The sequence below is a fragment of the Thalassophryne amazonica genome, chromosome 9 (assembly GCF_902500255.1).
Source record: "Thalassophryne amazonica chromosome 9, fThaAma1.1, whole genome shotgun sequence".
Classification (NCBI taxonomy): Eukaryota; Metazoa; Chordata; class Actinopteri; order Batrachoidiformes; family Batrachoididae; genus Thalassophryne; species Thalassophryne amazonica.
This window is the reverse complement of record NC_047111.1, coordinates 111,494,611-111,511,184: the sequence shown is the minus strand read 5'-3', so window position 1 is coordinate 111,511,184 and position 16,574 is coordinate 111,494,611.

The window sequence follows — 16,574 nt, the reverse complement described above, 5'->3', positions numbered from 1 at the left end:
CAAGCATTCATGATATGCACACTCTTAAGGCTATGAAATTGGGCTATTAGTAAAAAAAAAAAAAAAAAAAAAAAAAATAGAAAAGGGGGTGTTCACAATAATAGTAGTGTGGCATTCAGTCAGTGAGTTTGTCAGTTTTGTGGAACAAACAGGTGTAAATCAGGTGTCCCCTATTTAAGGATGAAGCCAGTACCTGTTGAACATGCTTTTCTCTTTGAAAGCCTGAGGAAAATGGGATGTTCAAGACATTGTTCAGAAGAACAGCGTAGTTTGATTAAAAAGTTGATTGGAGAGGGGAAAACCTATACAAAAAAATTATAGGCTGTTCATCTACAATGATCTCCAATGCTTTAAAATGGACAAAAAAACAGACGCGTGGAAGAAAACAATCATCAAAATGGATAGAAGAATAACCAGAATGGCAAAGGCTCACCCATTGATCAGCTCCAGGATGATCAAAGACAGTCTGGAGTTACCTGTAAGTGCTGTGACAGTTAGAAGACGCCTGTGTGAAGCTACAGTAATTTATTTGCAAGAATCCCCCACAAAGTCCCTCTGTTAAATAAAAGACATGTGCAGAAGAGGTTACAATTTGCCAAAGAACACATCAACTGGCCTAAAGAGAAATGGAGGAATATTTTGTGGACTGATGAGAGTAAAATTGTTCTTTTTGGGTCCAAGGGCCGCAGACAGTTTGTGAGACGACCCCCAAACTCTGAATTCAAGCCACTTGTGAACTTGAGAACTTGTGAGGTGACATCAAAAAAGCTGCTTCTGAAGCAAAACCAAGAAATGTGAATAAATTGTGGAACTTGTTTTTTTACTAATAGCCCAATTTCATAGCCTTAAGAGTGTGCATATCATGAATGCTTGGTCTTGTTGGATTTGTGAGAACCTACTGAATCTACTGGTACCTTGTTTCCCATGTAATAAGAAATATACTCAAAACCTGGATTAATCTTTTTAGTCACATAGCACTACTATTATTCTGAACACTGCCTGTCTCTAGGCTCCACAGAGATAATGTGCAAACAAAAGAAGTACCAGTCAGTGAGTCGTGGTTCCGGCCATTCTACAACATTTTTGTCTCAGCAGTCACTGCTCACTGGATTTTCTGATCATTCTTAGTGGATCTTAGTTGAGTGTGATTACCTCACTAGAATACCAGTTCTTCAGCAACTCAAATAAACACTTGTTACCACTGAGGAATGTTGGAGATCATCTCCGAATGTGCAACACGTCAAACCTTGCAACAGACCATTTGTTGCAAGGTTTGACGTGTTGTATATTCAAAGAACTTCTGCTCCAGACAGCTAAGAAGAGGATACTGGGGCTACAGTCAACATGGGCTCACCAAATTCGACATTGAGAATTGGAAAATACCTGGTTTGATCTTGATTTCTGTTTTTGGATTCTATGTTCAGAATTTGATGCAATCAACTTGAAACTATGAAACCTTTCTACCTTTTACCAACAATCCATGATATTGCTGGTGGTGGTGTTATGTGTCAACTCTGTGATGTCATATTGTTAACATGGACCAAAGTCTGAAGAATATTTCCAGCATCTTGTTTGAATCAGTGCTTTGAAGAATGGAGCAGTTAAGATAGTTCTGAAGGTAAAACAGTGTCAAACCCAGTGGCAAGATGTGTCAAAGAAAACACGTGAAACCAACTTTCATGATTTTAAAAGGACTCTTTCTACACCCTACCTTTGTTAAGACTCCAAAAACACCACATCAGGCAATGAAATAACACAAACAGCAATACATTTCCATATTCTCTTTGCTGACTTTTCTTTCCTTCATAAAAACATAATTTATTTTAAAATTTGGGCCAAACGTGTTCACATTTTCTGAATCTAAGTTTGAGAACCACATATATAATTTGCAATTAAAATAAAATAATAAATGCTTGACTAGTTCCATTTATGTCAATATGCTGTGAAAATGATTGGAATAAATTTCAGGGCCATTTTGTGATGGTATCATGAAAAGTAAATCAATATACGGTCAGCCCAGTCTCACCTTTTTTTTTTTTTCGTGCTCCCGTGACGAAATGAGTCAATTTTCGTGACGTTTTTTTTAAAACTCACTATTCCTAACCTTACTCCCACCCCGACCCTAACCTTAACCATAACCTAATCTGTTGCTCCAACACATGGCACTGTGGAATATGGCTCCGCCCACCTGACAGGTTTACGTGCAGAGGTGGACTCTGCTTGTTCAGGCTGCATGAGGTCCTCACACTCCCTGAATCTGTGTCTCCGCTGAGGCTCCAACAGCACATTCAACATGGAACAGTTTCCAAAGTGCTGCACATAAAAATGATTATACAACTATACAAAACAATAAACCCACTCAGATACTAATAAATAAATAAACATAAAAACAATAAAACAATAAATAAATAAAACACTGGGCCAAAGACAACAGAGGACCATACACTCATGCAGAGCTAAAAGCCAGAGAATAAAGGTGGGTCTTCAGACGAGACTTAAAACACTCCATTGTGGGGGCTGTTCGAACGTGGAGAGGCAGAGCGTTCCAGAGTCTGGGCCCAGCCACAGAGAAGGCCCTGTCCCCCCTGGTCTTAAGTCTCGTCCTAGGCACCACAAGCTGGAGCTGGCCCTCAGACCTCAGAGCACGCGCTGGGGAGTAAATTTGGAGGAGGTCTACAATATATTGTGGGGCCAGTCCATTTAAAACTTTAAAAACAAATAATAAAATTTTAAAATCAATTCTAAAATTAACAGGGAGCCAGTGCAAAGACGCAAGAATAGGTGTAATATGTTCATGTTTTTTGCTCCCAGTTAAGAGGCGTGCAGCAGCGTTCTGGACTAACTGCAATCTGTGAAGTGTATTTTGATTAATTCCATAAAAAAGTGAATTGCAGTAGTCCAGGCGTGAAGAAATAAAAGCATGCATGACGCGCTCCAAGTCAGAAAAGGATAAAATTGATTTAATTTTGGTTAAAAGACAAAGCTGATAAAAGCTGGATTTAACAACCGCCTTGACCTGCCTGTCCAGTTTAAGATCAGAGTCCATAATGACGCCAAGGTTGGTGGCTGTGGGCTTCATGTGTTGACTGAGAGGGCCCAGGTCTAATCGAACTGTGGAACCAACACTGGGCCCAAACACCATCACCTCGGTTTTGTTCTCATTTAAGCTAAGAAATTTTTGAGCCAACCAAGCCCTGACGTCTTCCAGGCACACAAGCAAGGGTGTCAGGGGGCTGCTAGAGTTCTTCTTAATAGGCAAATAAATTTGAGTATCATCTGCATAAAGATGATAAGATATGCCATGTTTTCTAAACACCTGACCTAACAGGAGAAGGTATAGGGTGAAGAGAATAGGCCCAAGAATAGAACCCTGGGGGACTCCACAGTTCAGAGGAACAGAAGACGAGGTGGACTCCCCCAGCCTGACAGTAAACGAACGGCCTGTAAGGTAAGACTGGAACCAGTCCAAGGCTGTCCCCCTGACACCCACACAGTTCTCAAGAAGAGATAAAAGAGTTGCATGGTCAACTGTGTCGAAGGCAGCAGTCAGGTCCAAAAGCACCAGAATGGCGGAATCACCAGAATCAGTGATTAAAAACAGGTCATTAAAAACCTTTAAAAGTGCAGACTCCGTGCCGTGAAATAATTTATAACCTGACTGAAAACTGTCTAAAATGTTGTTTGTTTCTAAAAACTCTTGTAGTTGTACAAGAACAGCTTTTTCCAAAAGCTTTGAAATAAAAGGAAGCTTAGATATGGGCCTATAATTAGAGATAACAGAGTTATCAAGACTCGCTTTCTTTAAGAGGCTCAACTACAGCCTGCTTACAAAATGCAGGAACTTTTCCTGACATAAGGCTGCTGTTGACCAAAACAACATCAGGGCCGATAGTTCCCCAGACCTCTTTAAAGAGTCGTGGGGGGGATACAGTCTGAGGGACAAAATGAAGGTTTGAGATTTTTAACAATATTTGATAAATCTGAAAATAACACAGGTTCAAACCGGTCTAACACAGCAGAACAGGTGTGAGCCATGATTGAACTGGCCGAAGTGACAGTCATCCCAGCCCTAATACTGGCGACCTTATCACAAAAGAAATTTAAAAAGCAATTACAAACAACTTGAGTTGCTTCCAAAGTGGTGGATTGGCCAGGGTTTAACAAAGATCCAATAGTTTTAAAAAGCACACGAGGTTTGTCCCAGTTATCAGAAATTAGATTGGAAAGTATTTTGCCTTTTCAGACCTGACCATATTTTGGAATTTTCTCCAACTTTTTTTAAGAATTTGATAGGAGACGGTCAGACATCTTTCTTCCATTTGCGCTCGGCCCTCCTACACTCACGTCTGGCCTGTCGCACAGTTTCATTCAACCAGGGCTCCTGCCTGGGTTTAGGGCGCATAGGTTAGAGTGGAGCAGTAGTGTTCATAATGGTATTACATGCCAAAAGAAAAGTAGATGCAATTTGTTCTGTGTTTTGGCATGTGACAGCTACATTGTTTTTTGAGGCCACAAAAAGGGAGGAGAAATGATCTCCCGCTCCTGGCCTCAGCTGCCGCCGATAGCATGCAGAAACACTGGGTTTATTACTGCTGTCCAAAATAAAATTAAATATGCAGAGAACACTGCATCCAAAAGCTGAACATTACTGACATCAAAACCATTAGATAAAAGCAAGTCCAACCTATGACCAATATGTGCGTTGCTTCAGTAACATGTTGCATAAAATTAAAGGTATCAATCAATTCTAAAAACTCAGTGGCCAAAGGCTTGGACGGACAGCAAACATGAACATTAAATCACCCAGAAGTAAGATTCAATCGTACTCTGGAATAACAGCTGCAAGCAAGTCAGAGAAATCCTTTAAAAAATCTTGTTGTGCTTGGGTGGGCGATAAGTGCGCACAACACAGGATTGCGGTGTCCCAGTTCAAAGCAGCATAATTCAAATTATAAAAACATCCAGGCACAATACTTTTATATGCCAAACTGTCTCTGAAAACAGCAGCAATGCCACCACCCCGACCACTGCTTCTTGGAACATTAACGAATGAGCAGTTCGAAGGAACCAGGTCAAAAAAAGCTGAGGACTCACCCGCAGAGATCCAAGTCTCAGTCACAAACAATACATCCAAAAGTGTGTGGAGAAGAAATCCTGCAAAAATGAAAGTCTTGTTCATCACGGAACGCGCATTAACTAGCGCACAGTTGATAATCTGTGTATTAGCCTCCGAAGCTACCTGGCTAAGGCCTCGGAGGTTGGCGTGGTTTATGCCTGGAGAGACTTAATTTCGATGTGGCTGGTGGTACGTAGCGTCCAGGGCTCCACATCAAGCGGAGGAGGAACCACAGGAACCAACCAGGCGCCAGAAAAGTTCAAGGTGCAGCACCCGACGTGAAACGACGAAAAGAGTCCATATATTCAATGGGCATATTGTACAAATCTGCAGAATGTGTCAGCCAAAGCTTCAGCTTGACAAGAGTACCCCCACGCTTCCCTCGACGTCTCTTCTTTCGTTTGACAGGTAAGATGCCGGTGCGCAACAGGTACACAGGAACATTAGCCAGCAGAGGGGAAAAATAAGTTCCACTATTACGATATGCCTCCACCGAATCCACCGCAGATTTTATTTTCAAAAGCTCATAGCGGTTATAGCTCAGCAGAGAAGTCAATGGACCTTGTCATCAAACACAGTATGATTAAAAAACATACAACTATTGCCAGTACAAGACAGCGTGCCAAGCATGCCGGCGCCATCTTTTTTTCTTTTTTTTTTTTTGCATGCTGGAAAACCGAGTCTTTGTCTTCTGACCTGTACGCTGAGATTTCTCAGTGAGAGAGGAGTTAAGATCCTGGAAGCTGTGGCTAAGTTGGAAACAGTGAGCAGCGAAATCCACCGTTTCTGGTCTTAAAACTAGAGCTGGGCGGATCGATCCTAATATCGATACCAACACTGGTATTGATATTGAACGATCCTCATGTAAAAAGATCAATACTCAAGCTTTTTTTCTCTCCTGCACGCACTGACTGCTGCACACGCAGATTCATCAAAGCCTACTCTTTGTAAGAACAGCACTGCGCTGTGTCACACAGCACAGAGCAGCGCACCCTCCCCCTCTGATCTTTTGTTGTTGTGCCGTCACATGGCTCAGCAGCGCCAGCCAACGCCATGCAGGTAGGCTCAGCTGGCCCGCCCACTCAGTTGTGTTGAGTGATATTTTTTAAACCAAAAATGTTGATTGTGATAATAAAGTTGGTTTTTTTGTCACATACAATGTTTGGCGAAATTCTATCCTAGGTGTTTTGGATCCTTTGGATCTATGAAGCTTAAATATGAAAAAAGTATCGGTATCAATATCGGCAATACTGGGCCTGTATTTACTTGGTATCGGATCAATACCAAAATTCCCAGTATCGCCCACCTCTACTTAAAACTCAGGAGAAATCTGGAGGGGAGGAGCCAGGAGGAACATAAGGTGGGCCGGGGTCCCAGAGGCGGTCGAGGACACCTGGGGGTGTCCTCGACGCCACCCCCAGGACACGAGCAGACTCATGGTCCAGCTGCTGAAGGACACCATCAGCCTGCATCATTTACACTTCTTGAACAAAGAATTTATGTTTGACTTGTTATAAACACACATATGTATTTATGTACTTATGTTTTTTTATGTTATACAGGACACAATTTGGACTCTTGTGACAGTCTTTTTTTTCTGATTCTTGTGTCTCCATAAACCCAAACAAACCTTTGAAAAAAAATATTTGCTGCAGTTTTCAATGTTTCAGAAAGGAAGAGAAAGAGACACAATAAATTTTCAAACATGTCTTTATGAATTTGGAGACGTCGGCTCGGCAGACGGGGCAGATGTTGTTCTCCTGCTGAGAAGAAAAAACACATCTGTCAGTTTTATCTTATAACCAGAAACGAGAAACGGGATTTAAAATAGAACTGGAAAAAAAAAACATCAAAATAAAGAAACTAATCATTGTTATAATAAATATGCAGCTGGTAAAGTTTTTATTTCAGATTAATCATTTTCTTTGTGATTGGGTCAAATGGTAACAGATTCTCTGCACAGTAACATTAACTAAACATTTATGCAACATTTAATGGCTCCATAATATTCTGGTAGCAAACATGACAGTTAGCATGCCAGTGCTAATGCTAATGTGCCAGTGTACATGCTAATGCTACCATTCTGGGCTGACAACAGAGACATTAACCAAGTTGGACTGAGCACAGTGACGAGGTCGTTGTATTTGACCCCAAACCCACATTCTCCCCAAAATCAGTCCAAAACCGTGGCGTGTGGAAATGAACACAGCACGTGAAAATGAACATGGTGCATGGAAGTGAACGCGCCACATGACAGTGAACACAGTGTGATGTGGAAGTGAATGGGATGTGGCGTCGAAGTGAACGGGGCGCATGGAAGTGAACGGGTGATGCAGAAGTGAACGGGGCATGATGTGGAAGTGAATGTGATGTGGAAGTGAACGTGGCGTGGTGTGGAAGTGAACGTGATGTGGAAGTGAACGTGGCTTGTTGGAAGTGAACGTGGCATGGCGTGGCAGTGAACGTGATGTTTAAAGTGAACGTAATGTGGCATGGAATGGAAGTGAACACGGCGTGGCGTGGAAGTGAACGTGATGTGGCATGGTGTGGTGAACACGGCGTGGCATGGAAGTGAAGGTGATGTGGCATGGTGTGGAAGTGCACACGGCATGGCATGGAAGTGAAGGTGATGTGGCATGGTGTGGAAGTGAACACGGAGTGGCGTGGAAGTGAAGGTGATGTGGAAGTGAACGCGGCGTGGCGTGGAAGTGAACGTGATGTGGCATGGTGTGGAAGTGAGCACGGCGTGGCGTGGAAGTGAACGTGATGTGGCGTGGCGTGGAAGTGAACGTGATGTGGCATGGTGTGGAAGTGAACACAGCATGGCGTGGAAGTGAAGGTGATGTGGCATGGTGTGGAAGTGAACACGGCGTGGCGTGGAAGTGAAGGTGATGTGGCATGGTGTGGAAGTGAACACGGCGTGGCGTGGAAGTGAAGGTGATGTGGCATGGTGTGGAAGTGAACACGGCGTGGCATGGAAGTGAAGGTGATGTGGAAGTGAATGCGGCGTGGCAGTGAACGTGATGTGGCATGGTGTAGAAGTGAACACGGCGTGGCGTGGAAGTGAACGTGATGTGGCATGGTGTGGAAGTGAACACGGCGTGGCGTGGAAGTGAATGTGATGTGGAAGCGAACGTGGCGCGGTGGGGAAGTGAACATGATGTGGAAGCGAACGTGGCGCGGTGGGGAAGTGAACGTGATGTGGAAGCGAACGCGGCGCGGTGGGGAAGTGAATGTGATGTGGAAGCGAACGCGGCGCGGTGGGGAAGTGAACGTGATGTGGGAAGTGAACGCGGCATGGTGGGGAAGTGAAGGTGATGTGGCATGGTGTGGAAGTGAACATGGGTGGCGTGGAAGTGAACGTGATGTGGCATGGTGTGGAGTGAACACGGCGTGGCGGGAAGTGAACACGGCGTGGCGTGGAAGTGAATGTGATGTGGCACGGCGTGGAAGTGAACGTGATGTGGCATGGTGTGGAAGTGAACACGGCATGGTGTGGAAGTGAAACGCGGCGTGGTGGGGAAGTGAACATGATGTGGAAGTGAAACGGCAGGTGTAGAAGTGAACGCGGCGTGGTGGGGAAGTGAACGTGAGTGGAAATGAACGTGGCGTGGTGTGATGCTGACTTGGAGGATCAGGACCAGCAAGCCTCTGTGTTGACCCAGATACTGTCAATAAAACATTTCTTCTTAATTTCATATTTCTTCCATATTTCATTACTGAACAAAAACATGTTCCAATCATTTATTTCTTGATAATTTACATCATTTGTTTAATTTGCTGAGATTTACTGCTGTGCTGCTGCTAAAGTGTTTGCATAAAGTGTGGCTTTAACAGAGGACAGTCTTTGATACCTGTAATCAATCCCAATACAGAGGGCGTGAAAGACGTGGTCGCACGAGAGGCGGCTGTCTTCGCCAACCACGTAATCCATCAAACAGGGTACAGCTGTCAATCAAAAGACAAGCTGAACACATGCTGAGTCAGCAAACATTTAACACCATCATTGTTACCAAACAGTCAAACAGCAGAATCATTTTCCACATTAAAGGTCAAGGTCAGCCAGGAAGGAGTTTTGAGTCCACAGATCAGATTCTCTGAACTAACCTCATGTTTCTGGTGGTGAAGTTTGCAATCAAACATCACACGAAACAAGAAACTGATCACAGCCCCAGGACTAATTTGGAAAAAATGCCCTCATGTCACATTTTAACATTGATGTGCACATTTAAATATATTTTTAAAATCACATTAAATCTTAAAAACACATTTAACTAATTTGCTCTTGTTATTTCCACTGACAAATATTTGGGATATAATGAGCCATCATTAAATCATTAATTAACCGTTAGGATGCATTACTATGGGCACCATGGTGGCTTAGTGGGTAGCACTGTTGCCTCACAGCAAGAAGGTCATGGGATTGATTCCCACCTGTGGCCTTTCTGTGGCCTCATGTTTGCGTGGGCTCTGGTTTCCTTCCACATCTGAAGACATGCAGGTTTGGTGACATTGGAAACTATAATTCCAAACAGGTTCCCATGCAAAAGAGTCTCAATCTCAGCAGGACTAACCTGGTGAAATAAGGGAATATGGGGCTTCCATGCAAAACCATTGGGAGTATGGGGAGATTAGGCGTCATGGAAAATCATGTTACCTAACCTATTAGGCCATGGAAGACTCTAAAGTTTCTAGGTGTGCTGAATCCGGATTCTGGATCAAGTTTCACTTTATATAGACTTTGAAGGATTACATCAAAACTACGTCACGGGTTGTCACCTAATTTTCACCACAAATACAGTAGTGTTCGAATAATAGTAGTGCTATGTGACTAAAAAGATTAATCCAGGTTTTGAGTATATTCTTATTGTTACATGGGAAACAAGGTACCAGTAGATTCAGTAGATTCTCACAAATCCAACAAGACCAAGCATTCATGATATGCACACTCTTAAGGATATGAAATTGGGATATTAGTAAAAAAAGTAGAAAAGGGGGTGTTCATTAGGTCTCTCTCTGCTAAGTCACTGTTAGTAAATGATATAATAATTGATCAACATATTGATTTATTCTGCCTTACAGAAACCTGTTTTCTGCAGGATGAATATGTTAGTTTAAATGAGTCAACACCCCCGAGTCACACTAACTGTCAGAATGCTCGTAGCACGGGCCGAGGGGGAGGATTAGCAGCAATCTTCCACTCCAGCTTATTCATTAATCAAAACCCAGACGGAGCTTTAATTCATTTGAAAGCTTGACTCTTAGTCTTGTCCATCCAAATTGGAAGCCCCAAAAACTAGTTTATTTGTTATCTATTGTCCTCCTGGTTGTTACTGTGAGTTTCTCTGTGAATTTTCAGACCTTTTGTCTGACTTAGTGCTTAGCTCAGATAAGATTATAGTGGGCGATTTTAACATCCACATAGATGCAGAGAATGACAGCCTCAACACTGCATTTAACCTATTATTTGACTCAACTGGCTTCGCTCAAAATGTAAATGAGTCCACCCACCACTTTAACCATACTTTAGATCTTGTTCTGACTTATGGTATGGAAATTGAAGACTTAACAGTATTCCCTGAAAACACCCTTCTGTCTGATCATTTCTTAATAACATTTACATTTACTTTAATGGACTACCCAGCAGTGGGGAATAAGTTTCATTACAGTAAAAGTCTTTCGGAAAGTGCTGTAACTAGGTTTAAGGATATGATTAGTTCTTTGTTATGTTCTCCAGTGCCATATAACAACACAGTGCAGATAGCTACCTAAACTCTGTGAGTGAGATAGATTATCTTGTCAATAGTTTTACATCCTCATTGAGCACAACTTTGGATGTTGTAGCTCCTCTGAAAAAGAGAGCATTAGATCAGAAGTGCCTGACTCCGTGGTATAACTCACAAACTCGCAGCTTAAAGCAGATAACCCATAAATTGGAGAGGAAATGGCATCTCACTAATTTAGAAGATCTTCACTTAGCCTGGAAAAAGAGTCTGTTGCTCTATAAAAAAGCCCTATGTAAAGCTAGGACATCTTACTACTCATCACTAATTGAAGAAAATAAGAACAACCCCAGGTTTCTTTTCAGCACTGTAGCCAGGCTGACAAAGAGTCAGAGCTCTACTGAGCCGAGTATTCCTTTAACTTTAACTAGTAATGACTTCATGACTTTCTTTGCTAATAAATTTTAACTATTAGAGAAAAAATTACTCATAACCATTCCAAAGATATATTGAAAGGGTAGTTGTAAAACAGCTAACTGATCATCTGCAGATGAATGGTCTATTTGAAGAGTTTCAGTCAAGTTTTAGAATTCATCATAGTACAGAAACAGCATTAGTGAAGGTTACAAATGATCTTCTTATGGCCTCAGACAGTGGACTCATCTCTGTGCTTTTCCTGTTAGACCTCAGTGCTGCTTTTGATACTGTTGACCATAAACTTTTATTACAGACATTAGAGCATGCCATAGGTATTAAAGGCACTGCTCTGCAGTGGTTTGAATCATATTTATCTAATAGATTACAATTTGTTCATGTAAATGGGAAGTCTTCTTCACAGACTAAGGTTAATTATGGAGTTCCACAAGGTTCTGTGCTAGGACCAATTTTATTCACTTTATACATGCTTCCCTTAGGCAGTATTATTAGAAAGCATTGCTTAAATTTTCATTGTTACGCAGATGATACCCAGCTTTATCTATCTGAAGCAGCAGGACCTTCGTGGCCGGGATGACGGCGGAGGATCGAACCCACGCGGCTCGCACCAAAAGACCATTCCTCTACCAGGTCAGCCAAATGAAGCAGCAGGACATTCGTGGCGGGGAAGACGGTGGGGATCGAACCCACGCGGCTCACACCAAAAGACCGTTCCTCTACCAGGTCAGCCAAAGGGGAACTCCCCGTTAGCCAAGCTAGCGGGAACGTTTTTCAATTGGGACCCGGGACTTTCATCCCCCTACACATCTCCCCACCATTTCTGACTTTGTCCCGAAGTCACAGGTGCATGTTAGCATACTCTGTGACCCACATCCTGTTCGTGACGCCAGAATGTGGCGACCCCTACAGGTCACCAACAAAAAAAAGAGAGAGATTCTCAAACTAGGGTAAGAAAAACAAGCAGAGGCATCGTCCCAAGTTACAATAACTCACAGTTTTTATTTTCAAATGTTTAAAATGGCCAACTTGTGTTGTGGTTAAAAATTAATTAACAAACACAAAGCATGGAGGGATTGGTCAGCAGCAAGGGCTTACCGGTGAAAAGGAGACACCAGCAGTGATGGTCCCTAAAGAAAGAAATAAGCACCCTAGTCACACGTGACACACACACTGTGAAGGTCCAATCCTGCGGGGTGGGTGAAGCACAAACACCAAAATCGAGGGATCCAACACCCTGGGCCCCTACACCACCACCGTTGCCCCACAACTGAAAAACAAATAAAAGAGATCAAAACAATCCCCCCAATGAGACATAGATAAAAAAAAAGATTTAAAATTAACCACAGACTAGACGCAAAAAAAGCACATCAGCCAAAATTAAAAAGAAACACACAATATACAATTAAAAGAAAAAGAATAAAATAAAAAAAAAACAAAAATTACTAGACAGCGCATTTATATAGCGCTTTTCCATCTGCATCAGATGCTCAAATCACTTTACACAATCACCCCGATGTCAGGCTGCTGCCATGCAAGGTGCCCACTACACACTGAGAGCAACTAGGGATTAAAGACCTTGCCCAAGGGCCCTTAGTGATTTTTCGGTCAGGCTGGGATTTGAACCGAGGTCTCAAGCCCAACGCTTAATAGTGCAGCAGATAACAGAATATTTACAGAGGAATCCTTCAAATAGTGATACAAGCACCAAATTTGGCAAAAGTACACCTTAGATATTACTCTAGGGATCAATTGAAGGGGTCAAATATAAAAATGCTCCATATTAATACCACATTATTTGTCTGATTGTAAAGATTCCAAAAAGGTATAGTTTGGACTAGCTATGACTGAATTCTATAGAGTTATGGGGTAAAAACAACAAGAATGGTGGCAAAGTTCAGTTTCAGTTTGTACAGGGGTCAAAAGTTAGAGTTGCTCCAATTTTGTTCAAAGGTGATGCAAATTATTGCTTGAGTTAATAGGGTTTCAAAAAGGAATAGTTTGCACCATGTATCATGCTTAGTTATCACGTTATAGGGTAACATATGTCACATGTCTTACTACTTACCATCTTACTACTCATCACTAATTGAAGAAAATAAGAACAACCCCAGGTTTCTTTTCAGCACTGTAGCCAGGCTGACAAAGAGTCAGAGCTCTATTGAGCCGAGTATTCCTTTAACTTTAACTAGTAATGACTTCATGACTTTCTTTGTTAATAAAATTTTAACTATTAGAGAAAAAATTACTCATAACCATCCCAAAGATATCGTTATCTTTGGCTGCTTTCAGTGATGCCGGTATTTGGTTAGACTCTTTCTCTCCGATTGTTCTGTCTGAGTTATTTTCATTAGTTATTTCATCCAAACCATCAACATGTCTATTAGACCCCATTCCTACCAGGCTGCTCAAGGAAGCCCTACCATTATTTAATGCTTCGATCTTAAATATGATCAATCTATCTTTGTTAGTTGGCTATGTACCACAGGCTTTTAAGGTGGCAGTAATTAAACCATTACTTATAAAGCCATCACTTGACCCAGCTATCTTAGCTAATTATAGGCCAATCTTCAACCTTCCTTTTCTCTCAAAATTCTTGCAAGGGTAGTTGTAAAACAGCTAACTGATCATCTGCAGAGGAATGGTCTATTTGAAGAGTTTCAGTCAGGTTTTAGAATACATCATAGTACAGAAACAGCATTAGTGAAGGTTACAAATGATCTTCTTATGGCCTCAGACAGTGGACTCATCTCTGTGCTTGTTCTGTTAGACCTCAGTGCTGCTTTTGATACTGTTGACCATAAAATTTTATTACAGAGATTAGAGCATGCCATAGGTATTAAAGGCACTGCGCTGCGGTGGTTTGAATCATATTTGTCTAATAGATTACAATTTGTTCATGTAAATGGGGAATCTTCTTCACAGACTAAAGTTAATTATGGAGTTCCACAAGGTTCTGTGCTAGGACCAATTTTATTCACTTTATACATGCTTCCCTTAGGCAGTATTATTAGACGGTATTGCTTAAATTTTCATTGTTACGCAGATGATACCCAGCTTTATCTATCCATGAAGCCAGAGGACACACACCAATTAGTTAAACTGCAGGATTGTCTTACAGACATAAAGACATGGATGACCTCTAATTTCCTGCTTTTAAATTCAGATAAAACTGAAGTTATTGTACATGGCCCCACTAATCTTAGAAACATGGTGTCTAACCAGATCCTTACTCTGGATGGCATTACCCTGAGCTCTAGTAATACTGTGAGAAATCTTGGAGTCATTTTTGATCAGGATATGTCCTTCAATGCGCATATTAAGCAAATATTTAGGACTGCTTTTTGCATTTGCGCAATATCTCTAAAATTAGAAAGGTCTTGTCTCAGAGTGATGCTGAAAAACTAATTCATGCATTTATTTCCTCTAGGCTGGACTATTGTAATTCATTATTATCAGGTTGTCCTAAAAGTTCCCTGAAAAGCCTTCAGTTAATTCAAAATGCTGCAGCTAGAGTACTGACGGGGACTAGAAGGAGAGAGCATATCTCACCCATATTGGCCTCTCTTCATTGGCTTCCTGTTAATTCTAGAATAGAATTTAAAATTCTTCTTTTACTTATAGGATTTGAATAATCAGGTCCCATCTTATCTTAGGGACCTCATAGTACCATATCACCCCAATAGAGCGCTTCGCTCTCAGACTGCAGGCTTACTTGTAGTTCCTAGGGTTTGGAAGAGTAGAATGGGAGGCAGAGCCTTCAGCTTTCAGGCTCCTCTCCTGTGGAACCAGCTCCCAATTCAGATCAGGGAGACAGACACCCTCTCTACTTTTAAGATTAGGCTTAAAACTTTCCTTTTTGCCAAAGCTTATAGTTAGGGCTGGATCAGGTGACCCTGAACCATCCCTTAGTTATGCTGCTATAGACTTAGACTGCTGGGGGTTCCCATGATGCACTGAGTGTTTCTCTTTTTGCTCTGTATGCACCACTCTGCATTTAATCATTAGTGATTGATCTCTGCTCCCGTCCACAGCATGTCTTTTTCCTGGTTTTCAGTTCATAATATATATTTCACAGTTTGTAAACAAATATTTACCTCATTTTGTCCGCCTTGATGTCAGCTTGTTTGTTCATTAGTTAATGCTAGTGAGTTACTGGTTGTCATAACAATAATTGGGTGCAGATTACTTTAGTAGTGGTTTAGCTGCTTAGGGACATGCATGTCCAACGCATTGGACGTGACGCTTGAACGTGGCACATGCTTTCTGTGATAGCCGATGACATTACATTACTACACATATTTCTCATTTTAGCGGTTATATTTAAGGAATTTTCAATTGTTAATGTAGGATGATGTTCACATTGTGTCATTTACATATTCCTCTGCTGAAGGGAGCCAATTTAGTTATTACAGAGATTCTGAGTTTCTCACAAGCCTGGACAAGCACAGTTTGCTGCATCCTGAATCAAATTGCTTATTCGAGCCTGGAAAACTGCTCTTGTGTGAAGGCAAAGATACACATTCACAATTCTTCAGCTGTATTATATATAATCATGAAAAAAATTACAAAGTAATATTTGTGGAAATTGCACCCTGGACCCAGATTTGTGGAAATCGCAACCTGGATCCAGCTGAAAATGAATGAATGAATATTTGTCGGAAATGATTTTATATGCCTTAAGACTGTCCAAGAAAAGTATTTTTCATGGTCCGGAATTTTTTATTTGTGCTGATAGTCCTTACAGAATGGACAGGATCAAAGGTTCTGCCAGTATTTGGATTTTTATCATTTTGTTCTTGTGCTTCCTTTGCAGAGACAAACATCTGGAGCAGCAACTGGAAACAGCAAACCATGTGCTGGACAAGGTATTTTTCTATACAGGATATTCAGTATAAATACTACAACCATGCAGAAACACAGTGCAGAGTATTGTAGTGTTATTTCCACTACACCTTATTTGACGCCTAAAGCTGTCTGTAATTTTACACTTTTGCTGTAATGCTCATTGCTTTAACCATGAACTACAACCCCAATTCCAGTGAAGTTGGGACGTTGTGTAAAATGTAAATAAAAACAGAATTCAATGATTTGCAAATCCTCTTCAACCTATATTCAATTGAATACACCACAAAGACAAGATATTTAATGCCAAACTGATAAACTTTATTGTTTTTGTGCAAATATTTGCTCATTTTGAAATGGATGCCTGCAACATTGTTATGTGTCGGACGCAGCTCGGAGAACCGACCAGCGTTTGAAGGACCCAGTATGAAATAAGCAGAGCACGGTACAAAGGCTAA